The following is a 6,000-nucleotide window of genomic DNA, read 5'->3' as shown; positions in this document are numbered from 1 at the left end:
GAGCAAAAGAATGCACAGGGAGAACATTCGCACAGAAAGGGCCCATCAGGAATTGAAACCCAGGACCTTCTTGCTGTAAGGCAGCACTGCTGGCACCTTCAAGCTCTGTGAAACTGGCAGCTATTGCATGGAAAAGCTAAATACTGTGAGGAGAAATGCATAACAGACGAGACAAAGATTGAGCGTTTTGGCCACAATAAGAAGTGTGCTTGGAGAAGTCAAGTTGATCTTTTCCTGACAATACTGTGCCAACTGTCCAGCATGATGATGGTAGGATCATGTAAGGATCGATTTCAATACCATGTTGATGGAACAATAAAGAAGGAAGAGTACCTTTGAGATCCACAACTGGTTAATACTTGGACACAGTTACATGTTGCAACTGGACAGTGATCATAAAAAAAGAATCAAAATGGGTTTTGGAATGAATAAAGCAGCTAACAGTTATTGTAATGGCCCAGATAATTCAAAGTTTATGGATTATGTTTTAAAGCTGAGTCTTTGGCAGTAAGTCAAAAAATGTTAATCATTTTTGACAATTCTGGTTAAAAAAAAGCTCAAATGTCAAATAAGCATTGTGTCTGTACCTTGCTAAAGGTGACAAAATTCATTTGATTTCTTTACAACTTGTTAAAGGATGTTTATCCAAATATTAGTAGGAGAATTTGTATGAATTTGAGCAATGAAATAACATTTTAGGTTGTTTGTTGTATAATAATTCCGCCCTGGAAAAAGAACAGTTCAAATGCATCTTTAAAAGCATGTGAACCTGTTATTGGCACTCTGCATGCACCTATCCTTGCTAACCTGGTGTTGCCCAAAGCGTTGTGGTTTATAAAAAATAAAGTAAGTTTTACACTAAACATTAAAAGCAATGAACAAAGCCAGAAGAAAGAAATGCTTTCAGTGGAGCAGCAGAACGACTTCTTTCCCAAAAGTAAAGAAACCTTTAAAGAACCTACTTGCTTGAAAGAGTACCTCCAGGGGGCTCTGAGTATGCTTTTACCCATTAATTTCATGAGAAAGCTTGTCTTTTCACATCTGTAGCCTTGTGGTCCTTTGTCAGACTTCGAAGCAGTAGAACAGCGTCTTAAAATGACCACAAAGTGAGCAGTAGTGCATCAAATGTATTATCCTAAGGCTAAAAAATAAGAGAAACACCAAATGAGGAGATGAAGAAGAGCAAATTTTTCCCAGCAGCTATATACATAATTAACAGAGTAACATTGATGTCATTTGATTGTGTAGTACATACAGAGTATAACATCACTCAGCATCTTTGTTACACTTCATGCTGCAAACATGGTTCTCAGTACAGTAATTAGAAATCTTAGATAAAATTATTTTACATGCTGCTCAATTATCAGTTTTCTTTTCCTTGCCACAAATATGGATTGGGTTCATTATCCATATTTGTACTTTATTTAGACCACTTCTCCTCCAGCAATCTGTCACCGCACACCGAAGCCATCCTGCCATCGTCGTCTCAGCGAGGACTGGACAGAATGATGCGGTCATGTGGCAATGCCCCCTTGTCTACTGCCATCTGGAGACACTGTCAAGTACAGACTGATAGTCAGTGATTTGAGTTAGATCCACAGCCAAACAGCCACATTTTTAGGGAACGGGTTGGCTGCCACATTCAAACCAGTGTTCAGAGTTCACATAGGGAGCAGCCCTAATCCAATCTGCCAGTTCTGCAATCCTCACGAGCACACTTTCACCTTTCATGCCATGCTGTCAGCACAGGAAGCAGAACACAACACAACAATTGTAGAGTCCACATAACATCCCAGGTGGCTTGGTGTTTGGTGAAAAGCCTTATTTTTTTTAGCTGAGTTTTTTTGACCTTAATGCCAAAGCATGCTGACATGGGGCACAACTAAGAGATAGGGGTGTAATTATGAGATGTGTGAGAAAAATACAAAACAGAGTATGAAAAGAGTAGGTGCACTTTTCATATGTATGGAAAGTGCAGCATCATGAAACTGATTTGAACATCTAAACCCATTTAAAGTATGACTCACTTAATGCATCTTGAGTGGACTGAAAAGCTGGCAAATACATGTAAATGCACCCTTACCTCATGCAGGAAAAATATCCTTACAGCAGCATCCACACCACTACACAGACAGCGGAAGTTGGGCTAAAGGACACAAAAAACAGATTCTGCTGAAGGTGTTAGTGAAAAGATAGGTAGCTATAACTAAACGTTTACAGATCTAACACAGTTTTCATTCACTGACAAAAACGTCTCAGTTCTAAGTTAAGAACCCAGAAGGAATGGTTGGATCTGGACACAATGTGGCACACCTGCAGACCAGTGACTGCATATGTAACTGGGTCTGAGTCCAAATCAAAATGCATCTTTGATACACTGCCATTGATGCAAAACATTAAAAATACATGAGCAGCAAATGCTGTTTCGATATGTTTCGATTCACCTCACAACCGCAATTCACTCAGATTCAATATTTTGATACAGTAAAATGCAAAACAGTTCAATTCAGTGCTGCAAAATAAATTAGTATAAAGCAGGGGAATAAGGTCTTGTTACTGCATGAGAATGACTGTCAAATAGAAACTCTCTTACATAATATATTTGATTGTTATTCCATAATGAGATGCATGCAGCAGATGTGCTTATCGGCCTCTTAGTAACTCTGCTGTAAGCAGAAAAATGTATTTTCTTTATTACAATAAAACAATAAAAATAAATTCCCTTTCTTAGAGGGGTCTTTACAACTGTTCATAAATGAGAGAATTTAAACTTAATGACATTCAAGGGATGCAAAAACTGGTGTAATTGTTACAAGAATAAATATGACAGCTGTGTTTCAGAACTTGAAAAAACCTAAACTAAAATAAGCTAGAAATAATGGGTAGTTTAAGGGACAGAAAGAAGAAGCATAGCAGAATGTGAAACTGGGTGCAGGAGGTCAGACAGGTACCTAGGGCATTGAGCATAACATAACTGTGGGCGAGAAGAAAGATCTAGTAAATGATGCGATCCTTGACAGGCAGTTAGTGGTGATTTATGAGTGAGGGTGATATGTTGGAAACTCTTAGTGCATGTTCGTCGTTTAGAAGCTCATGGAAACTGGAGACTGTCCAAGTCTTATGCCTGGTTCACAAGGCAAGATTTAAAAATTGTTGATTTTCAATACCTGAGAGACTCCACACATGTTGATAAAAAATCATAGATATAAGAGGTATGGTCCTACAGTGTGTGGTGTAAACCCACAAGGCAAACACACCGCACATGAACAGATTTCACTCCCGAACACATTCAGATGTCAGACGGGAAATCTCGCAAACCTTCTCGAGATCAGAGGTAATTCCCTTTGTTCCAAATGTTCTAAAAAGAGAAAGTATTTAGAGGGCAGGAGTTGTGTGGATGAAAATGCCTCATTAATGTCAGAGGTCACAGGAGAATGGCCAAACTGGTCCAAAATGATGGTCCAAGGGAAAACAGGCCAAAACCACCAAATTACATGCAAAACCCATTTCTGACACACTATGTCGAAACTTGATGCATATAGGCTACAGCAACAGAGACCACATTGGGTTCCACTACTGTCAGGTAAATATAAGAAACTAAGACTGCATCTCTTACAAGCTCACCAACATCAGATAATGTGGGCTTAATCCAAAGTATGTTCAAAATCTGCTTAAAGGTGGTTGTTTTTTTAAAGGTGCTTTTAATCTGACAAACAACGGTCATCAGAAAGCATATTCTAATTTATTGAATGTGACTGTATGTTTTTGTATAACATTACACTGGTGCCTTTTGTGGAACACATCTCTCACATCTTTAAAGTATGGATGTTGCTTCTGATGCAACTCCAAATGCATCAGGACAGAGTAAGTTTGTCATGCGTGGTTCTTATGGTTGGACCCCAGAATGCAGGCAGGCAGGCAGGAGCACAGTGAATAAAAAAAGGTTTTAATAAAAAACCAAAAAATAAGAAAAAACTCACAGCAGACATAATATGGACAGGCTTGACAACAGTCGAGGACATAGACTGGCTTGGCTTGGCATGACAAACAGTAAGTGTCCGCAAGGGATAAACAGAACAGCAGAGCATATAATGAGCATAGACTGAGACTGATAGGCATACGCAGGTGGACCGGATGAAGCTGATTACAATGACAGAGGCAGAGAGTGAAAACAAAACCCGAGTGGAACTAAACAGAAATCCAAGGACACAATCTAACCAAAGGAGATTATTACAAAAGTAACAGAACATAAAATGCACCATAAACAGAACAAGAAAGAAGTAACACCTGAAGGAATGAACTAAAGCATCATCTGGAAGACATAATCATAAAGATACGGAACACCCTAATTAGTTTTACCTTAAGATCACTGTCATGTTTTATTCCTTTTTTTCAATATTTAAGGATGAACCAACCATCTATACATTATATCTTCAATGATCAAATAATTATTTGCTGAATTACTTATAAAGTAAGTCCGAATGCCAACAGTTGGAGCCTAGCCAAGATGTCATTATACAGAAGTAAGTGAACCTTTATTGGTGCAGAGAGACCATCTGCATAGTGTAACAGCCTGGGTTAGCTGATGACCATAGTGTTGGTGCTACAGTGAAGTAATATATAAGCTGGCAATGGTGGAGCGCTTTAGTTAAAACTGTGTATCTTACTATGCCTTTAAAACACAAACAACAAGCCCTCTAAATGATTATTTGAAAACCGCAATAAAAATCAATATGTTTATTTTTAATAAAACAAATCTGCTTTGCTGAAAGAAGAAACTGGTTCCAAAGAGGAACATGGTAATGACTTCTTTTTACTGTTGCCATAGTGAGTGATTTAAATGTTTTCATCCGGGTTTTTTTTACATCTGAAAACATCTTGTTTTGCCTTCATTAAAAACTGAACATAATTCCACATGTGATGTGCAGGCACCCTTAATGTAACCACAAGGAATGTAGTGGTGTTCCTTTTCAGGCCCACAGTTTCAAAGATTACAAGGAATCAAATTGCATCACTTAAAAACAGCATGCCACCGAAATAAACATAATCAGTGCATAATGAATACCTGTTTCAGTCTGCAGGGGTTAATAAGGATAAGAATTATAGCTCAAGTGCTATGCCTGTTAACTGTTGGAGATAATGAATTTTCAGACTGACTTTGAAAAACAGATCAGAAACAGGCACGCCCATGTTGCAGAATACACGATCAAGGATGATGCACAAGACATAGTAGAGTAGGATAGCATCTGAAAAGTATTCACAAATGAAGGGAAGGTGAAGCAGCGCTCAGCTCAGACCTACATTCAGCCCTCAGGCTCAGATGTTTGAGTTTGAATCTGGGAAAATTACAATCAGCTTGAGGCTAAATTTGTTCATGCAGATTTTCCTATGTCAATGCAGCTTTAAACAGTTATTTTTACACAGCGAAAGAAATTGCTTGTAGGAGATAGAGGGATTTAAATTGCTCCCAATAGTTGTTCATTTAGCATCACCAGACAGGATTTATTTCTATGCAGCAATCTGCCTGGCACTAATTTGTTTCTGTTTTTTTATCTTTCTGAAGGAAGGCTCCAATGAAGCCATCTTAGGTCAGAAAAATAAATATTTTGCATCTGAATGTGTTCTGTGTTTCAAGAAAAAATGCCAGACAGCTTCAGACAACAATGTCAAAGCAGAGAAAAGCCTTCTGTGTGTGATTTCCCGAGACATGATTTCCCTGTTCCTGAGCCGCACCGAGCTATTTGACTGTCGCTTATCTACGTTGCACAACATAGCAAAAATCAAATTGGACTGGGTTGCTTCTTATTGTTTACCCATAGTCCACCTGCGAAACAAACAAACTACAGAATAATTTGGCACAGACGTATGATCCCTTTCAACGCCAACCAAGTAAACATCTGAGCTCTTGTGTAGTTCCAACAGACACGTACTTTAGAACATGATAAAACTCAACTGGTTGTAAAAGTGAAATATTGCAATAAAAACAGTGTTGGCTTTATA

General features: G+C 38.4%; 1 long non-coding RNA gene across 1 annotated transcript in view; it reads right to left on the bottom strand.

Annotated features, from left to right (window-relative positions):
* Nucleotides 1–1,095: 1,095 nt before the first annotated feature.
* LOC124870581 overlaps nt 1,096–6,000 on the bottom strand; it is a 33,460-nt gene continuing 28,555 nt past the window's right edge. The window contains exons 2-3 of the long non-coding RNA XR_007038820.1: nt 2,084–2,146; nt 1,096–1,555 (exon numbers count right to left, since the gene is read on the bottom strand). This is a non-coding gene — a long non-coding RNA (uncharacterized LOC124870581). The remainder of the gene's footprint in view (nt 1,556–2,083; nt 2,147–6,000) is intronic.

Source organism: Girardinichthys multiradiatus, chromosome 6 (assembly GCF_021462225.1).
Source record: "Girardinichthys multiradiatus isolate DD_20200921_A chromosome 6, DD_fGirMul_XY1, whole genome shotgun sequence".
Lineage (NCBI taxonomy): Eukaryota > Metazoa > Chordata > Actinopteri > Cyprinodontiformes > Goodeidae > Girardinichthys > Girardinichthys multiradiatus.
This window is presented reverse-complemented; position numbering and strand designations above follow the sequence as displayed.